The sequence below is a fragment of the Canis aureus genome, chromosome 3 (assembly GCF_053574225.1).
Source record: "Canis aureus isolate CA01 chromosome 3, VMU_Caureus_v.1.0, whole genome shotgun sequence".
Taxonomy (NCBI): Eukaryota; Metazoa; Chordata; class Mammalia; order Carnivora; family Canidae; genus Canis; species Canis aureus.
The window spans coordinates 87198867-87218992 of NC_135613.1; the positions used below are offsets into that span (position 1 = coordinate 87198867).

The 20126-nt window shown below is 45.9% G+C and overlaps 1 protein-coding gene and 1 long non-coding RNA gene across 2 annotated transcripts in view; both read right to left on the reverse strand.

Annotated features, from left to right (window-relative positions):
- Nucleotides 1-20126, reverse strand: part of OPCML (opioid binding protein/cell adhesion molecule like) — a 1083697-nt gene that overhangs the window by 703436 nt on the left and 360135 nt on the right. The window lies entirely within an intron of this gene.
- On the reverse strand, nucleotides 1085-15165 carry LOC144306103 (uncharacterized). The gene is made up of 3 exons (XR_013373131.1): nucleotides 14852-15165; nucleotides 6537-6669; nucleotides 1085-3828 (listed from the first exon to the last, which is right to left on the reverse strand). It is a non-coding gene; the product is annotated as an uncharacterized LOC144306103 (long non-coding RNA).

A 20126-nucleotide genomic window follows, 5' to 3' on the forward strand; every position in this document is an offset into this window, starting at 1 on the left:
AAGAATAAACCAGTCCTAAAGAAATTTTAGGATTTTTCTTAGTTGCCCCTCCATAGATAAGGAAGCCTTTATGCCTCTCTCCCCAAGAGCGTGAAGAAGGCAGCTCATTTTTATTATCCAGTTCAGTGCTCTGACTTCTGAGCTTCAAGCACAAATTGGATTCTTTCCTCATTAGCATAAAACTAAACGCATTGTCCCTTACTGAAAGACTCATTTTTATAAAAACCAGGGTGAGCATTTAGACCAAATTTTGATCTTTGTGGGATTGTGGACCATGCTTGGGAAGAGGCCATGATACACATCAGTGTCTATATAAGCTTCTGTCTGTCTTCATCAGAAATGGGACATAAGCATAAGATTTTTAAAAAAGAATTCCTGATACTTACCGTTGTTAAAGGATTCCCCCCGCTTTATCATCTTGTTCACAAAAAGCTTATGTGACAAACTTATCGTGCTTATGCACACAGTGACACCTCCAGCACCAACTACGCCCCTGAGCCGCTTTCTCAGTGTGTGTGTCTATCTAGGAGGGGCCCAGGATGAACTCTGAGCGTCTCCCAGCACGTTCCTCTCACTATCTTCCCAGCCTCCGGAAGTGCTAATAGCATCTTTCCAGTTGCAAAGGCCAAAACCTTGTGGTCATTCGAACGACTTTTCACATCCCATTCCCTATCCTGCCAAATACTGCAAGCTCCACCTTCAAGACCCAGACCCCTATCATCACGTTAGCTTCACTGCTAGCATCCCGGACCAAAACCTGGTCTCCCGTTCCCTCTTCCATCGCCTTGAAGCCTGTTCTTTACCCACAGCCAGAGAGATATCTTAGAGGTCTAAGCCAGAGCATGTTCAAAACTTGCAACAGTTCCTCATTTAATTCTCGGTAATACATGGTCTTCCTTATCACTACCTACTGCCTGTCTTTTTATCAGACGCCAAATCCGCAAAGACAGAAAATTATATCTATTTCTATTTCTTTCGCTACTGTACCTCCATGGCAAGGAATCAAACTTTGCAAAAAAAAAAAAAAGGTGCTAAGTAAACACTTGTTGGATGAAAAATAAGGAGGCTGACTTAAGAGCCTCAAAGCCTCGATTGGGAGTTGCAGAGAGAGTGGTGGTTAGGGGTCAAGGATGCTTAAGGTGTTTTGTTGTACGTTAAAAAGACACTCCCTCCCTTTTCATGTTTTCTTAAAACCGAATGAAACTTGAAATTGCTTTCAGTTCTGCTTTTTTTCTGTCGGTATTCTATGCCTTTGACTTGACACTCTTCAAAGGCCAGATCGTGTAGGGCCCCAGTTAAATTCGGTTTACAAATTATTTGTATATGGCCGAGTGGGAGGTTGAAGAACATAATAGCACAAGCTGACGCTGACATTTGCCTGCATACCAGTCACTTCCTTGTTTGCAGCTCTTCAGTCTACACTCCAGTTCAGAGGCCCCCGACGTGGGTCCTTACCGTCCTGACACTATTCACAAAGGGTGAATTGGTCTACGCGCATGGAAGCACATTGCATGGAAGCACATTGCCGGCCAGGTTACAGGGCTGGGAGGGCAGGTGCACGCTTGCCTGCCTTGCAGCGGGGCCTGCAAATTATTTTTCTAAGTGTATGTTTATATAATTTTGAATTTAGAGAAAAAAAATCACAAAATCTCTCATATGTTTGCCCCGATTCACCAGTTGAGATTTTGCCTAATTTTCTTTAGTATTTGTGCTCACATGTTTGCTTTCTTACATTTTTATTGACAATAGACCATACATTTGAGCCATCACACCCATTTGTCCCTGAAATACTTGTGTTTATTTCTTAAAATTCAGAATGTTCTTTACATAACCTTAGCACAAGTTTCAAAATCAGGGAATTTGAGCATTAACACAGTTCTATATCTAATGCATCCTTTATACACAAATTTTAATCCGTGTTCTCCGTTTTCTCTCCTCCTGGTCCAGAAGCCAGTCTGAAAAGATGCATAACATCCAACTGTCCAGTGTCTGTAATCTGCTGTGGTCTGGAACCGTTCTGCAAACTTTCCTTCTTTCAAACCTTCCCAGTTTTGAACATGCTGGCCAGGAAACTTTTGGAATTGTCCCGAATGTAGGTGTGCTGCATATTTTCTCATTTTAGATCCCGGTTATATATTTTTGACAGGAACACACGAAGTAATAGCATTTTCTTCTTAATGCCTCTCATTATGAAGCTATGTGAGACAGGTCCTACCCCTTCCTGGTAATAACGTTCTGATTACTTGGTGAGGGTTGTGTCTGGCAGGCTTCTATTATGTCGGATGAGTGTTCTTTTTCTTAAATTATAAGTAAATTATAAGTAATTCTGGGAGGATGCTTTAAAACTATATCTGTATCTTGTTCCTCATCAAACTTTCATCTGCTAGTTTTAGTACCACTGTTGATTACTACCTGTATCAATTATTTCTGTGGATGTTGCAAATGGTGCAGTTCTAATTTCTTCTTTTATTCTGCATGATGAGTTGGAATTATACTGCCAGAAAGATAGTTCTCATTCATTCACTCATGCATGCATGCACTCATCCCTCTATTTAAATCCATACAGATTCTTTGATTTTGTTTTATCCAGTGGATTAAAATCTTTTATTTATGTTATAATCTGGTAAACACCATTTGGGAGTTTGTTCTGTTTTGGGTTTTTTGCTCCAATTGCCTCTTGTGTCCTTTTAAATGTTCCAATTGCTCTTTGAGCATTTCTTTATGTTGTGGTCCATGAAAATGTTCTAGACTCATTTTATAGAACCTTTTCCTCAGCCCTGGATCCATCCACAACAGCAAGGAGTTTAGACTACTCCTGAGTAGACTGTATAGATTTTTCCCCACCTCATATATCTCATTAACTTAAAAGTTTTAGAGTTTTGGCTACTTTTAAAAAGAGCCTGTGATGAATCAGAGCTTTCACTGATCTTTATCATTAACCATGGTCCTACAGGATTCCCACAGACTTTTGAAAGACAATTATTGACTGTTGGGATCTCAAGGACCAAAGAGAATTGGCCCTATCACAGATGGCAGGCCCTGTCTTTCTCTCTCCCTGTTTCTTTCTTTTTTCTTTCTTTCTTTCTTTCTTTCTTTCTTTCTTTCTTTCTTTCTTTCTTTCTTTCTTTCTTTCTTCTTTCTTTCTTCTCCTTCTAAAAATTAGAACATAGTCTGCTTCTGATCTAAGCAATTTCTCTAGCTTAGTATCCCATTGCAGCTGTTCATCACCCCTCTTTTTATGTTTTTCCTTTTTCTTCCCCTCTCCCTCTATGACTCCTTCTCTCCTTCCATTTCTTCCTCCCTGCCTCCCTTCCTCCCTACACCTATTTCTAACACAGATTGCTTTTTGATGATATGCTCACATGAGAAGTTGTTTAACCAGACAATTGTTCAGGTGAGAACCTAATTTTATACCTAGTTTGTTGGCATTTACCTTGTCTTGGGGCTCAGAGTTACCAGTCTGATAATCACTTTCAAAGTAAAAAGCGACTATTATTAACGGCAGAAGATAAAAATGAAAGTAAGGCACAACTGTAATGGAAGATGAAGCTGGAGAAATCACGTAGATCACAAGCAGACTATGCTCTAACGCCTGAGTGATTGCAATAATAGCAATACCAATGGATTGTAAGAGCATCACTGGAACATTCTCCAGGACCTTCTCAAGTCAAGTCTTCAGTAATATGAAAACAGGTATTTCCAGGAGAGAATTGGTGCTAAGACCCCCTGTCCTTGGAGAACTGGAGGTGGAAGGATCATCAAATAACAGCCTTTGTTTTCTACTCAAGCCTATAAGGGCACAGGTTTCTCCAGCAGGTAAAAACAGTCCTCGGGAGAAAACAAAAACCAAAAACCAAGACATGTTACAGTGTGAGTCCCAACTCCCCTGTTAACTAACTGTAACACAGGCAAAATCCTGAACTACACTAACTGCCTTTGAATATGTCTCTCTACATGGTGGTGAGGCATCTGTCTCCATAGATTAGATGCTTCATTCTTTGGGAGACTACATCTGACATACCTGAGACATGTCTATGTCCTGGGCTGTGCTCACACCATCAAAGCTGTCGAGAGGCCTTTCTGAAGGAAAGTTTATCCTTTCAGAGCTCGGGGCCCAGTGCTGGACTAATGACATTTAATTTGCTTAATAGCGAGAGTAATAAACTAGAGTGTTTATCAGCATCAGGGGTGGCTTTCCTTTCATGACGTTTACCCAATGGCCCTGATTAAAGTGGACAGGGAACCGGAAAGGAGATTGAAAGGGTTTCCCTTTATATCATCTTTTGGTCAAAAAGACGGAATGAAGAGAGACGAGCTCAGTAGCAAGAATCACAAAGGCATGAAAAGCAAGGGGGATGCAAGGTGGAGAAGTGGCCTCCTAGAGGCTGCCTTCATGACCATCTGTCTTCACGAGAAAATCTCTTCTCACATAAAATGTAATTTTATCATATCAAAAATACAATTCTTCATCTCCATTCCACTCACAGTATCTGTGCATGGAACTCCTACTCGCCTGAGCAAGCAGGGTCTGCTGCTGGAGAGACGAGGTGGGGGGAAGCAGGCAGCTAGCTGGCAGTCTTCCTGGCTTTGCCTCTTCTCTCCACAAAGTGCTCTCTGGCAACCAGGAAAATAGCAAAGTGCCCTTCTGCACAGACCCCAGGCATGGATATGGTCCAGTAAGACCTCCCACTGAGCAAATGGCTGGTCTTGTTTTTAATTCAAGTATTAAAATAGCGGTAATTTGGCACCGATTAGCAATGTTAGCCCCGAAGGCCAGAGGAAGACTGGAATTCAGTGTGAGGCTCTAAGCAATTCCTTCCTTTAGATAATCACTTTTTTAGAGGCCAACTGGGCATATAAATATCACACTATGCCATGGCTTGGCGAGTTTTTATCGGGATCAACTCAGACACCTCACACCATTATGCCCCGGGCACTGGGCTGGATCGTCACTCCAGCCAAGCCTGAGATGAACGAACTGGACAGGAGACCACCAGAGAAGAGGCGCAGGTGGCTCAGGTATGGCCTCTCCTTGGAAATCCATATTCCTATACTCAGCTGCCAGGGGTCAAAATCTCTGTATCTGTTTCCCCTTAAAGAAACATTTGCAATTGTATACTATGCCGGACTGGCCCTTTGCCCCGATCTGCAGGAAACTATGCCAAGAACTCCTGAGTGGCCAGTGGGACCAGGAGGGCAATCACCCCTTCACTCGAATGTTCCTTCAGCAAAGCTGCACCAAGTACTTCTCGGTACCAAGCCCAGCATGAAGCATCAGAATGGCCAGGTCAGTAATATACTTGAACATATGTGAGAAACTCATGTGAACCTGGAAACAGATAGAGCTCAAAATACCATAGGGCACGTTAAAGGTATAGATAGAATCCTGCAGGACACTTTCGAAGATGGAATTCACGCCAAGGATGGGAGGGGAGGAAAATGTAAGCAAGCAATGGTGTTGGATCGCAAATGGGGAGGAATTTGCCCGCAGACACAGAGAAGGAGAGGAACAGCTTGCTCAAGGGCCAGGAGTCAGGCGGGAGAAGCTGAGTCCACCTTCACCTCACACATCACACGAGGTGCGCAGGGGCAGAGAGGGCAGTGGGGAGGTGAGCTGGGCAGGTAGGCAGGGCTGGAGGGGAGGGCGGTGGGTGCTGTCCTGGGGGATGCAGACTTCAGTGGGAAACCAGGGGAGGTGCGTCAACAATCCTGTGGCACCCTAAGAAGTGACAGCTCTGGGCCTCACTCAGGCCGTTCGTTCATGACTTTGGACTTAACCTGGGTGTTGTGTTTCTTGAAATAGGGCCTGCTCAAATGCTTATTCGAAGATCCATAGTGTCAAGGTTCCTTAAATCCTCATATTTATCAGTATAACATTTGTGAAAGCAATTTGGGAATAGCAAACCTACTACTCCTGTTAATGACAGAAATAATCCTTATGGATTACAGGGTGGTCTCCTGCTCATTGCAATGCACTTTTGAAAAGAGCATGTATGGTGGTCATCGTAGAAGCGTTAATGGAGCTGGAGCATCCTGAGCTCTAGTTCCAGTTCGGCTAACTGGGTGCCTGACCTTGAGAGGTAGCAGATGAAGGAGTGGGGAATCCTCCTGGGACTTCAGTTTCCTTGAAATGGGTTTTTGCAACATCATCCTGCTGGTTATTAAGAATATGGTACTAAACAATAGGTGCCCTGACTTCTGATTCACTTCCAAAGTATTTAAACTGAGTTCCTCCTACATTTCTGGGCAGGAAGCTTCTTATTCTTATTGACTTACTAGGTTTATCACATGCCTGTGCATTTAGCATAACTCGATGGTAGTTCCTCAGAGTACAGGTGGGATGTGCAGAGAGCACATTAGAATCACCCAGGGATCTTTGAGTCAACATATACTTGCCCTCCTCCCACTTTTCTCCTTTTCTCCATCATCTCAGCCTTGATTCACCCCGCTAGCTGGTCACCTGACCAGTTTTCAGGTGATTTGGGCATGCACCTCAATCACACCTGGAAGAAGCCCAGCTAGGCCATTCAACATACCTGCTTCCAAAGGTACGTTGGAGCCTATAGTGTCTTTCTCAATAACAGTTTGGCAAAAGGCTCACTGACGCTACCACGGCATTTTATCCAAGGACCAGCATGTAATTCTTCCCTTCTCCACCTGCTTTCTTCCCTATAAGGTATTTAAAGCATCTTTTCATTTGTAAATTACTACCAAAGTGTGTCTAAAATGCTGTGAAGAAGATGTTCTACAGTTTTATCAGAGGCTTCTTAGAGCAAAAATTATGTTTCTCTATGTCTTCTCCCTAAGAAGTCACCTGGAAAAAAATATTTCAATCCATAGAATCAATTCCCTCTCAAACCAGTATATGCACCATGACAACCAACCCCAAGGACATGGGTGTGAAGAACCGTCACCTATGACATCACTCGGTAAGAAAATTCCCTCAATTCCAGACATTATTGATTATATGGTTTTGGATCAGCTAGCCCGTTTAGGTGACAGCTAATTCTCGCCCTTGTATTGCCCTTGTATTTCACAGGCTTAAACTATTTTGAAAAGATCATGCATATTAAACAGAAGCCCTGAGTGGAAAAATTCTCATGCTGGAGACCATATCCTTGTTTTTTTAGGATCTGATTGTGTTTTACTCAGATGTGTATTTCCTGGGCAGTCTTTTTATTGTTTGCCCTGGCGTAAATGACAACATATACGAGCAAAACAAACAAGCAAACACACAACCTTTGCTTTTAAGATGTATTTTTAAAATTTATTTTTATTTTATTTATATTTTGGCTTTTAAGATTTAAACAAGGGATATGCCTGAGCCAAGGACAGCATGCCTTGAGAATGACAAGCTCTTCTGGATGGGTTCCCTGCCTCCCTCTCCCGTAGCTGCTTTATCAAGGGCCATCTGGTCAGCTCTGCATGCTTGGAGGAGCAGCACAGGGGTCCAGATGGATGGGTTCTTAGAGAGTTCTTTAAAAACCAATGCACCCAACCCCTGAGTCACCATATGCCAAAAGGTCACCTCGACCGAAGTAGCATCCTTCCTGTTTCTCTCTGTGGTTTTTCATTTGGAGTCAGCACCCTGGTGATTTCGGGGGTTGTGGGGTTTTAATTAATGCATTATTATTATTATCTTAAGTACTAACATCATTGATATCAACCTTGCTACCTCATCTAAGGCTTCAGAAAACAAATCTGGAGGGAGGACATGGAGTACGCTGAGTGGTCTTTGCCAGAGGAAAGCAGAGAAGCTCTCAATGCAAGCACACGCCGTTCAGGCTGGAGCTCCTCAGTGTGGCTGCTGTCCCTCCACAGTGATGGAGCAGGGGCTAGCACGCCTTCGAGGCACAGAGAGGGTCTTATCTCCCTTCTGCAGGTGGGTAGCCCAAAGGCTTACCGGTCTCAGAGGGAAGAAAATGCAGAAGAGTGCCAGTGAGAGGGAGAATTGGTCCATTTCTCCCCAGAACTTAAGTCATGCCCTCAAGGAATAAAAAAGACATGCTAAGGAAGTGCATGCATTCTCTGATTCTCTTAAAGTACAGCATTTCTTGAAGGTAGGAGGCAAAGCCGTGTGACATTTCTCCGTTCTCTCTGCCCCAGAGTTCCCCATCCCTGGGCTCCGTGCAAAGCATTCAGCAGACTCAGGGACAGCCTAAGATGGAAGCATAGAGTCCTGGACATCTCTGCCCAGGGGCCCTGGGCCCCTCTCTATGGCTTATCTGCTCCATCACAGGTTCAGTGGACCTTTCCCAGAGTGGCAGGTCGATGTAACCTCCGGCTTGGTGACTTGCTGTGAGTGGCACACACTTCACAAGAGCCCCTCGACAGAGTGGGAAATCTCATTAAAGCCTGACATTTGCTGAGCATCCCCGGAGGCCAAAGGTTCCCGTTCCAATCACAGAGCCCCACCGCAGGGCCCAGCAGGCAGCGTGGTGGTGTTGAAACTGAGCTGTCATCTTCAGTGTCCACCGGCCCCACCCCTGCAGCCCTGAAGAGCTCGTGTACCTCTGAGGAACCCTTCCCATGTGGGACCCTAAAATACTCTCCGCACCTCTATCTTTCCCATCACCTTCCTCCCTGACATCTCCTTGCAAACAGTAACTTTGCCTGAGGTCTGTTCCAAACTAGCATGGAAACCTGAGTAATCCTTACTCATTCCTTTTGATCTAGCCTTTTGCAGGAGACAGGAGAGATCAGAAGGAGCAAGGTCTTCCCTGAGGGCACCCAGCGAAGGCCATTTCACACCTGTGCACATCAGCATGTTCTGGTCAGTGGGCTGTAGGCTGGGAGTTGACACAAATAAGAACAAAAGGGCCCAATGCTCTGAGTTCTCTGTTGTCTAAGCAACCTCTTCAACTGGAAGGTGCAACCACTGGGGATGCACCCGTTGGTTGTATTCATGGTTACTAGGAGTACAGTCGGGGAGCAGCTCCTTTCTTGATGTGAAGGATGCATATAGGGAGTAGCTAACTCCAGGGGGTCTAAGGGCTCACCCCTGAACAACGTTGATATATAAACACTATATATTTTTTAAATCCATGACAGATTTGTTTTCCATAAACAAAATAATCCCTTCCCTGGATTAATCTGTGGTTAATGGATCAAGGCCATTCCCAGTGTCTATGTTCGAGTTCTACCTCCCTGACCTCTGTAACTCTCTCTCTCTCTCCCTTACCACCCACCTTCGCTGTGTCAGCTATGTATTCATGTTTTACATACAGAATCCCTAATTTCCCCCCATACTCCACAAGATACTTATATTATCATCCTATTGCCACCCCCTTAATGATTTTATGTGAACTACATACAGAAAACACAGAGGACGATGGACAAATACCCACGTACCCACCAAGGAAAAATAAGAAGTATTACATTTTGCCACTTTGATCTCATAATTTTTTAAGAATGAAAAAATCTTACAGATGGGGTTGAAATCTCCTTTGAATCTCACTCACCCCCTGATCTTACAGAGACAGCCACTCTCCTGAAGGTGCCACTTCTCCTTCTTCCCCATGTTCTTATAATTTCTCTGTGGAGAACAATGAGGCTGAGGGAGGCTGAGTAAATTGTTCGCTGCTACCCAACTAAGTGGGGGAACTGGGACCGGACGCCAGCTCCCTTCTGGATTTCTGCACCCTGGGCATGCGCATGCAGGAGGTTGACAGAAGGGTAGGGATGGAAAAGATGCAAAATCAGAAAAGAGAGCACCTGGAAGAGTGGCCGGTGAGGAAAGATGTGGTTCTTTTGAAGTCAGTGCTCTGAAAAAGTGCCCGGATTAGTGCTTTGGGGCGGCTTCTATGTTTCCACTGTACTATGTTTCCACTGTAGTGGCATGTTCCCTTTTCCCGTCTTCAAACTTTCAAATGAATATGGTAATATCTGTGAAACTAGAAAGGAAGGGTGACCCTGAGCTGTCCTTACATGTGGCTCCTTTCTCTCTTTTGATTCATCATCTTGTACCTCTAAGTTCAAAGCGGTCTTGCCATGGCCTGGGGTGAACATTCTTCAAGATCCTCGGGAATTTGAAATGTTATTATTCTAAGGTTTTAAGACCCAACTATTTTGGGCCTCGTTTGCATATCTGTCAAGTGATGATAATTACAGGTCCTCCTCCTATCTCATAGATTCACTTGAAGGGGAGAAAATGAGTCAACACTCATTTATTCAAGGAATATTTACCAACTATCTGCCATGTGCACAGACCTGTGCTAGCAGTGGGGCTACAGCTATGAACTAGACAAATTGCTGCTTCCTGAAGCTTATAATTTATTTGGGGGGAAAATGAATAGGGAAACATTAAAGTGTATTTTCCTACAAAGGAAATATAAGGGTCTCTGCAAGCATCAAGGACAGGCACCTAAGCTAGACATTAAGAGACAGGAGAAGCTTCCAGACAGTCCTCAGAGACAGGTGGAGTCAGCCAAGGGAGAGGGGTGACCACGTGCCTTGCTCCATACCTGAAGACACTGTGATGTTTAGGACACGCTGGTTCTACAGTGTAAATGACCATCGGTCCATATTCACACAGCAAGAGTAACTCGGCTTGAATTTTCCCAACAACTCCATAAACCCTTCCTTTGTGCCGCAATTCCTTACATTTCCCTTTACACTGGACTTTCCCATTCATTTATCTCCAGTATCTCACCGTGGCTGGCGCATGTAAAGGCACAGCACAAATTAACAGAAGGAAGGAATTAATGAAGAATGCCAACTGGCACCCCCCCAACTTGTGCACAATGGATTCTCCAGACACCCCTCTGGAGGTGGAATCCAGATTTATTGCAGCTTTTACACACAGCCCACTCTGGCTTTGCAGAATCAGCTGGAAGGATCTGGCAGGTAGGTTCTCAGCCTACCCAACCCTTTCAAATGTAAAAAATAGAAGAGAGAAAAGGGGAGGGACATAATCCTTGGAGAATGGTTCCTTTTGTTCCTTTTAAAGTCAATTTTTTTTAATGTATAGTTCTCTAAACTAAACTCTTGGCTCCACAAAATGAGGTTTTCCCCCCTGTGGAGGGGAAGGCTCTGACTTTTAAATGGAGTAATCCCTGGCAGTGAAAAGAACCACCGGAGGTATCTCAGAAAAGTAAATCAGAGGAAGAGCCTCACCACAGCTCGGGCTTCAAGGCAGGCTTCCCATGGGTGGGGGGCTTTTTGCTGACTGACTACAAACTCCGGGGTGGGGAACGTCTATCAGCAGAGCTCCTTAGAGAATCTGCATTTTTGGAAACAGCTTTTCGGGGACCCTAGGAGAGGGAGGGCCATCCTGAGGGCCAAGAGGGTGCAAAAGCAATGCCAGCCAGAATGAAAAGGTGCAGCCCTCTTTCTCTCAAGGGCCCTGGGAAGTCTTCTCTGTATCAAAGGGCTCTGCTTCCAGCCACATGGGAGTAACAGGGACCAGTTTTTCCCTCCTGACTGAAACAACCAAAACACAGATATGAAACAATGATTTCCAAGACCCCGAACATCAGGCAGTAAGAGACACTGATCCATGGGAGATCGAAAATAAAGTAACCCCCACAGGGACTTAGAAGGGTATGCAGGCTATGGAAATAGCTGGAGCCTTGAGATGTCTCTGACATGAAGAGACTACGTTGAGATTCTGGGGAGACCAAAGTGGCTAAAGTTTGCAGAACAGAGTGCTGGAGAGGAGAGAGGGATTTCAAAGACCTTCAAAGAGGTCCCCCCAAGTTCCTCACTGAGTACACCCAAGGCTAGGAAAAAGATTACTCAGAGTGATTAGCAGTAGCAGCACAGACTGGAAAAGCACAGGATTCCCAGGACTTTGCGTAGAGCACACAGAACCATCTTCAGTAGTAGGAAGAAATTACCCGCAGAGGGCGCATGACTCCCATTCAGCCTAACACATTTTGAAAGCAAGATTGGACCAAATTCCAATCGATCAGAGAATAACAGGAGAGAGAGAGACAACACAAATCATAAGAAGTGACATCACTACAGTTTCTACAGAGACTTAAAGGATAGTAAGGGCATATTATTCACAAGTTTTAATATAACAAGTATTAATAAATCTGACAACTTGAAAAAATATTTAAAAGAGGCAAACTGCAGTAAGTCATTCATGAATAGGTAACTTGAATACTATTTTATCTTTTATAGAAATTAAAATTGTAGTCAAAGATCTCTCCACAAAAAAAAAAAAAGATCTCTCCACAAAGAAAATTCCAGTCCCAGATTACTTCAATGGTAAATTCTATCAAATACTCGACAAAGAAATAATACCAATGCATCACAAATTCTCTCAGAAATTAGAAAAAGAGAGAATATTTCCCAAGTCAATTTATGAGATAAGCCTAACACTAACAGTAATCGAAGATCCCAATTCACCCCAAATTGTTTTATAAATTCCATGCATTTCCAATGAAAATCCCAGCAGATGGTTCTTTTTTTTTTTTTTTTTATTAGAAACCGACAAACTGATTTTACAATGTGTGTGGAAATGTTAGACCTAGCATGAACAAGTGATGTGGGAAACAAAGGCAGAGGAGAAATTATTAAATTTACTTATTACTCACTCGCCCGTTGACAAGTCCCTGAAACAGACAGAGGGACCTTCCTCTAGGAGCTCCACTGCCTCGATGTCCATACTTTGTTGGGGGCAGAAGGCAATCCTTGCCTGCCCCCTCCCCTGCCCCCCCACCTGGGAGTCTACTTTAGCATATAAAATTCCTTTGGAAACTTCCTTTATCTCTAACCCCCCAAGATCGGTGTTGGCCATCATCCTCCTAGCACATGGCCCACCGATGCACCTCTGAAGGGTCTCGTGACTCAGGTCTTATTAGATGGTAATAAATGACCTTTTCCCAACAACAGAAACCCCTCAAGGTCCTGGGAACCTTGCTTCCAAATTCCTTAGAGACTCACGTTATCCCTAACCCCCTCCCCACTTCAAAGTATATAATCAGCCGCTCCTCAGGACCAGGTGCAGCTCTTCCTGCCCTCGGGTCCTGTCCCCGTGCTTTAATAAAATCACCTTTTTTGCACCAAAGACAAAAAAAAGTATACGTGCTCCACAATTCCATCTATTAAACTAAATGAAATATTTTAACATATTGAAAATGTAAACTAATTTAGTGTGATCAGGGGTCTCTAGGGGGGAGAAGGGGGTTACAAAGGAAACGACTAAAGTTGTGGGGTCTCTGAGGGCATCATCTTGATGGTGATGGTTTCATGGATATGTATATATATATTTGCTGTAGCTAATCAAATTGTACTTTTTAATATATACATGTTTCTTGTATGTCAATTATAATCTCAATAAAACTTATTTATTTATTAAAGATTTTATTTATTTATACACGAGAGACACACAGAGAGAGGCAGAGACACAGGCAGAGGGAGATGTGGGATCCGATCCCTGGATCCCAGGATCATGCCCTGAGCGGAAGCCACCCAGGCATCCCTAAAACTGTTTTTTAAAGATTTATTTATTCACTTTTAAAAGATTTATTTATTCACTTTAGAGAGAGAGGGGGGAGAGCACATGCAGGGGAGAGGGGCAGAGGGAGAGGGAGAGAGAGAATCTTTGAGCAGACTCTCCACAGAGCGAGGAGCCCAAGGTGGGGCTCCATCCCAGGATCCTGAGATCATAACCCAGGCAGAAACCAAGAGTCAGCTGCTGAACCGACTGTGCCACCCAGGTGCCCCTCAATAAAACTGTTAAAAACTACCACCAACAAACAAACAGCAAACAGACCATGAAGCAAGTCTGTGGATTTTACACTAGGCTACAAGTGCTGGGATGGGACTGGGGAGGAAGGAAACGTGGCCCAATGCAATCAGACTCCGGGGTCCTCAGTAGGTCAAGGATATGAGGGAGTGGGGCCAGTGGCTTTAGGGCCAGCACAAAGCATAGTTGACCCTTGAGCAACATGAGGGTTGGGCGCACGGACCCTCCGTGTAGTCGAAACTTTGCGCATAACTTTTGACGTCCCCAATAATCTGCTATTGACCAGAAGCCTTTCTGATAACATAGACAGTCGATCGGGACATTTTGTATATGTATTATATACCATATATATATATTTTTTCTTTTTCTTTTTTTTTTTTTTTTGCCATAAAGCCAGTTAGAGAAAAGAAACGCTATTAAGAAAACCCTAAGGAAGGAGCACCTGGCTGGCTTAGTCAGTGCAGTGGAGCATGATCTTGATCTCAGGGCTTGAGCCCCACACTGGGTGTGAAATTACTTAAAAATAAAATCTTAAAAAAAAAGAAAAAGAAAAAGAAAATCATAAGGAAGAGAAAATACATTTGTAGTACCGTAAAAGACCCGCTTATAAGTGAGCCTGCGCATTTCAAAACTGTGTTGTTTAAGGGACCGCTGTACCGCACCTCTGAGGAGGCTCTGAGGGCTTAGGACAAAAAGTCAGGGAAATCAGAACATTTATTTTGGATTGTTTGGTGGCTAACGACTCAGAAATAGAAAATCTGCCAACAAAGTAGTTGTGAGAACTGCCAGGAAATTCTCTGCTTTGTTAGAACTCAGGAGGCATGGCCCCCAAATGTCGCCTAGTGCTAATCCAGGCTTAAGGAAATAGGATGGAGCAGTTCCTGGGATCTGACATCATTCTCAGGTGGCCCCAGGCCCCTGGGTGGCGGTGGGGCTAGCGCCTGGCTGGAAGCAGGGTCCTGATTGTGCAATCAGAGATAATTGGTTTCTAACTCTGATCCCATTTATTCTTTCCATCCCCAGCCAGGAAAAGCTGCCTTGGCTCCTTTGTTTTTAGCTTCCAAATTTTCTTACTGTCAGCTGCTAAAGCATTTTTGTCTCTTTCTTCCGTCCTCTGGAGACTCCATCCCTCCCTTCCCATAGTCCTTCCTTTACCTTAGGGCTGCTCGCCACTCCGTGTCCGCACCTTGGCCTCCGTCTGGAGGGTTCCTGGTCGCCCTCAGCCAACAGGCGTCCCTCTATGCTGTCCTCTGGGCGGTGCGGTGGCTGCCCTTCCATTGCCCTTGAGGGGCAGCTCCAGAACATCTGCTCCACGCTCCCGCTTCAAAAATCTCTCTACCTGTTGTCTCCTGCACCAGACTGCCGGCTTCCCGGGGGGCCTGCCCTACAGCATCCCTCTCTGGTCCACAAGATCCTTGAACCATGGGGAGTGTCACTTAGGCTTTCTGCAAAACCTGGAGTAAAGTCGAATTCACTCATTCAGAGGGAAAAATAAAAAAAGCAAGCAAGCAAGAAAAAAAAAGCCTCGGTTGCAATGACTTTACACATCAATAAGACATATGTATGAAGCTGTTCAAGTTGCTAATGATTCAGCATGAGACATCCCCCAGCCCCCGGACAAAGCACCTTACCAAGCGCTAATGAATAGGCACCCGCACCCTGTGAGATCGCTGCCGCGGCCTCTCAGCTCCGGAGAACGCGGAGCTCAGCCTGAAGGGGATCAGAGCAGATGCCCGCAGCTGCGGGCGAGCTCGCGCCTCATAACCCATCCGCTGGGACAACAGGCAGGGAGCCCGCTATCGCCCCAGCCACTAACTGCCCCCTCGGGCCCCCGTTGCCCCCACTGCCCCGGCCGCTCCCGGGCACCTCGAAGCCCGCCTAACGACCCCCTGCAGACTCGACTGGAGACAGGTGTGTGGCTGGACCGCAGGCTCTACACAGCGAAACGCACAGGAAACCGAGAAGCAGGCTCTGGGGACGGAGGGGCACCCGAGAGGCGCCGGGTGGGGGGCCCTAGCTTCTGGGGCCGGGGAGGTGGAGGCCAGGGCTGGATGGGGACCACCCGGGCTGTCTCCCCCTGTCCCGTCCTAGCAGCCCAGAAGCTCCTGTGTGGACACTGTGTCCCCCAAGCGTTGCCACCCTGGTCCTTCCATTGCGCGGCTCCCCTGGTCACCTGCGGGATGTCCCTGCCCGCTAAGGTGGCACAGGTGAGGCTGCACGAGGCTCGGCAGCAGGTGCTCTCCTCCCTGCGGCCCGCGGCTCGGGCCAGGCGGCAGGTGCTTCCTCAAGCTTCCTCCTTAGCTGTAGTCACCTTGCTCTTCCTGTATTTTCTGGATTGTTTGTCCTCTGTTTCCAGATCTGCCTCTCTTTGTGTCTCAACTAACAGTCTCCTGCTCAATCCTCTTTCCCAAATTTACTGATTCCTTTTTTTTTTTTTTAATTGGGCAGCAGCCTCACGTTCATTTAAAATCTAGCAGAGTACACAGAATGGTACAACCGCCAAGAAACTTCTGGAAAAAATGCCCTGAAAGGGATGGCGCTGGCCAGTTGCCTAACGTGCTAAGGCTGGCATTCCTCTGCTCGGGGGCCACACGGGACTGAGGTGTGACAGTCATTCACAAGCCTGCATGGGTGCCTCTGGCCCTCACGACATTCCCACTGCAAGGAACACTGAAGTGTGACTCAGCCCTGCTCGTCGGGGGGGAACCCGAAGGGCTTGTGGCCCCGGGTGCTGATCTGCCCCCATGATGTGCTGCTGTGCAAGCCCCGCCGCCACCGCCACCGCCACTGGCCGAGCACAGGGACTGCTACAGTGACCCGCCCTGCTCGCCGTGGGTGCGCTCTGCTGAACCCTTGGTACGGACGAGATGCAAACTTCAGACCAAAGGAGGATCTCCTCGCCTGCAGGACATGCCCCACTCACCCCCTTCCTACCACGTCCGAGCCTCCTCAAGCTGGCCGCTTGCTTTATCCTCGGGAGTCCGGGCAACACCCCGGGAGAGAACAAGCAATATGCCCAGAGTACGGACACCAGGCCGAGGCTCTGCAGCCTGGGGCCCGTGGGCATGCATGGTGGGGCCTGTGCCCCCGACTGCAAGGTGCTTCTCTTCTCCACTCTGCACCTCTCTCAGCCCCGCTGCCCTGCAAATAGCACCACCGCAAGGAGGCTTCTTTGTTTTATTGAGGCAAGGACATGAAAAATAAGTTATCTTTGAACCACAAGAGAAACAGAGGCAAGCAGAATGTAATTACCCAAGCTGGAAACTTGCCATGTACCACAGCTGCAGAAATCCACGGTGGGACAAAAAAAGCAATATTGACCAAGAAATATCATATTACCCTTCATGGACCCATCCTGAGGGTTTGCTCCTCACCCACCTTTATTCAGGGGACCTACGGGTCTCTCTGCTTACGTTGAGAAACTCATTACTGGCACTTGCAGATGCTCGGGGGTGTAGACAAGTAAGAAAAATTCATAAAGCATACAGGAAAGCCCATCTGGTCTCTATGAAGAGGGTCTCTTGTGAGGCCACGTAGGGTGGTAAGAGTTTGGGACTGTTGTGCATGTGAGGAAGGGGGAAGCACGTGGCTGTGAGCGTGAAGCCTCTAAGGCCAGACCCTAAGTCAGCACCATCCAAGGAGGTGGGAGGACCTCCCCTGGGCAAGCCTGGGGCGCTTTCCCCACGGCCTTGAGGATGGGGAGTCTGTGGGCACTGCAGAGGTGGACTGGGATAAAGGCCCCAGAAACTTCCAGATCAATACAGAAGCCTTAGCAGCAAGCCAGGAGGTGATGATGGCAGCGTAGAATCTTCCATCGCTAAAAATAGAGCGGTTTCCTTGCGGGTTGGATGAGCTTCCGAGGGGTGGAGGTGGAAGGAAGGTCCTGCCAGGGAGAGGGGCTGCAGTCTGGGAGATCCGGAGATCTGAGGGGTCGGGGTGGAGAGTAGGGAGGGACAGGGTTGGTGGGGCCATGCTGCACTGAAGAATAACCCAGAAATTTAGGACACGACTGGATTTTAAATTTAGGACACGACTGGAATGTGTGTGTCTTTTATTTGTACATTAAAGAAAGCCACTGAGGGCGTGGGTATGTGCGAGTGTTTGCTGCAGAGGGTTAATATGTTCTTGGGGTGTTTTAGAGGATATTTTTAAGCAAAAGAGAATGGTTATCAGAAACCTGTCTTTAAAAATGTAGACTGCTTTGGAGAAACAATTATGACTAATGTCCTCAAAAGAATTTGCAAATTTCAGGACCGAAAAGGCCAAAAGTACCATTAATGTGAAAGATGGTTTTGTCATCACTGGTTTAGGGCCCATTTAACAACAGGAAGCTTTAGGTACTTGTGGAAATGTTCCAAAAAAAAAAGAGAGAGAGAGAGAGAGAGAGAGAGAGAGAGAGAAATATTTTTACAGAATATTAGGATGAACCTCACTTGGAAAACTTTTCTAATCCTGGCTCTTCCTAAGAATTCAAGCTTGATCAATTATTTTGCCGAGAAAAGGCAATTACCCTCTTGGGAAGATATGGAATCTTCTTGGAGACCTACAAATGGTGTTCTTAATTTGTTTATTCATTTATTTTTTAAACTCTGCTTAAAATCGAGGTTCAGGGGATCCCTGGGTAGCTCAGCGGTTTAGCGCCTCCCTTCGGCCCAGGGTGTGACCCCGGGGTCCCGGGATGGAGTCCCACGTCGGGCTCCCTGCAGGGAGCCTGCTTCTCCCTCTGCCTGTGTCTCTGCCTCTCTCTCTCTCTCTCTCTCTCTGTGTCTCTCATGAATAAATAAATAAAAATCTTTAAAAAATAAAAATAAAAATAAATAAATAAAATCGAGGTTCATATTACTCTGGAATTTTACTTAACCATAAAGGACAATATAGATCCAACAATTTTACTCCTTTTTTTTTTTTTTTTTTTTTTTTTTTAACAATTTTACTCCTAACTACATTGATATTCTTTGCTTTTTTGTTTTGTTTTGTTTTAAATTGGGAGAACAGGGGCACGTGGGTGGCTCAGTGGTTGAGCATCTGCCTTGGGCCCAGGGCATGACCCTGGGTCCCGGGATCAAGTCCCGCATCGGGCTCCCTGCATGGAGCCTACTTCTCCCTCTGCCTGTGTCTCTGCCTCTCTCTCTGTCTCTCATGAATAAATAAATAAAAATCTTTTAAAAATTAATTAATTAATTAACTAATTAATTAATTAATTAGGAGAACTGACTGATGAGAAAAGGAATGTCAGAGACTTCAGGTAGGTGCGCACCCATTCGATGCTTCCTAGGACCTCATGCGACGCCGGCCGTATTGCTTCTATCTGTCAGACTCCTAGCGCGGAGTGCGGTGTATCCTCACGATCACGTCACGCTGCTCTTGTAAACCCACTTGGAATGTCAAGAGTACATGAAACAGGCCAGTGTCCTGGTCTGCAGGGAGGCTCACGGCAGCTTAACATTCTATCTCTGGCCTGAGAAAGAGAACCTAAATGTTGGGGCCGTTTCATATTCCTCCCCTTTGCATTTTAGCAGCAAATGACACTTTCTAGTAATAGCAGGGGCTGGTGAGCATGCCGAAAGATCAACCTCTCGGTAAGAGAGGTTTGCAAATAGCAAATTACATGCACCAAGAAGCTAAAACACAGTTCTTTTTAAGAGTCCTTTGTAGGAAAGGAAGGATGCCTCTGCTCCATCACGGTAGCCACGTAGGGGAAGGAGAATCTTTGTAAGCTTATTGTCTGTCCCTCCCCCAAACGCTGATCTTTTCTATGGTGGCCCGACAGCCAGGATTTGCTTCTTATTTGAAGAGACGTTCCTAACTTCTTAAAATCAAGTTCCTTCATCTGAAAAGTAGGGCAACCTGCTCAGGTCTCTGCTTTTGGCACACACCGTGTTCCATGATACACAACTCACAGCCACTCCCCTGCCCTGGACTACAAAATCCTATGTATACCTTAAAGAGGGCCTTCCCCTCCATGGGAAGAACGTCGTCCAGCCCCCCAAGCCCCCGCCCCCATAGACGCTTTTGGTTGTGATGACTCCACAGCCACATCTTAGAGGGAATCCCTGAGGCCTCCTCCCAGACAGCATTCCCGGAGATGACTATGCGATGACTTGCTTTTCCACAGGAAATTGCCAGGGATGCTTGAAAGCTAAGCAAGCCTCTTCCTATTCACAAACCCACAAGGAGAGTCACTCTGGCGTAGGAGTCTCCTCTCTGGCCAAAGGAACAGACCCCGACGTACAACAGGATGAGCCCTGTAGGTCCTTGTACCTTGGTTGTCCGAGTCCAGTATGCACTTGTCTAGATACAACGCTGCGAGTGATGGTCAGGCTCTTCCACTGGCTCAACAAAAATGGCTTTAATTCTTAACGTTGCTGAAATACTCTCATTATGGCCCGGCTACACTAATCACTAAGCAAAATGTGAAAATAAACTAAAG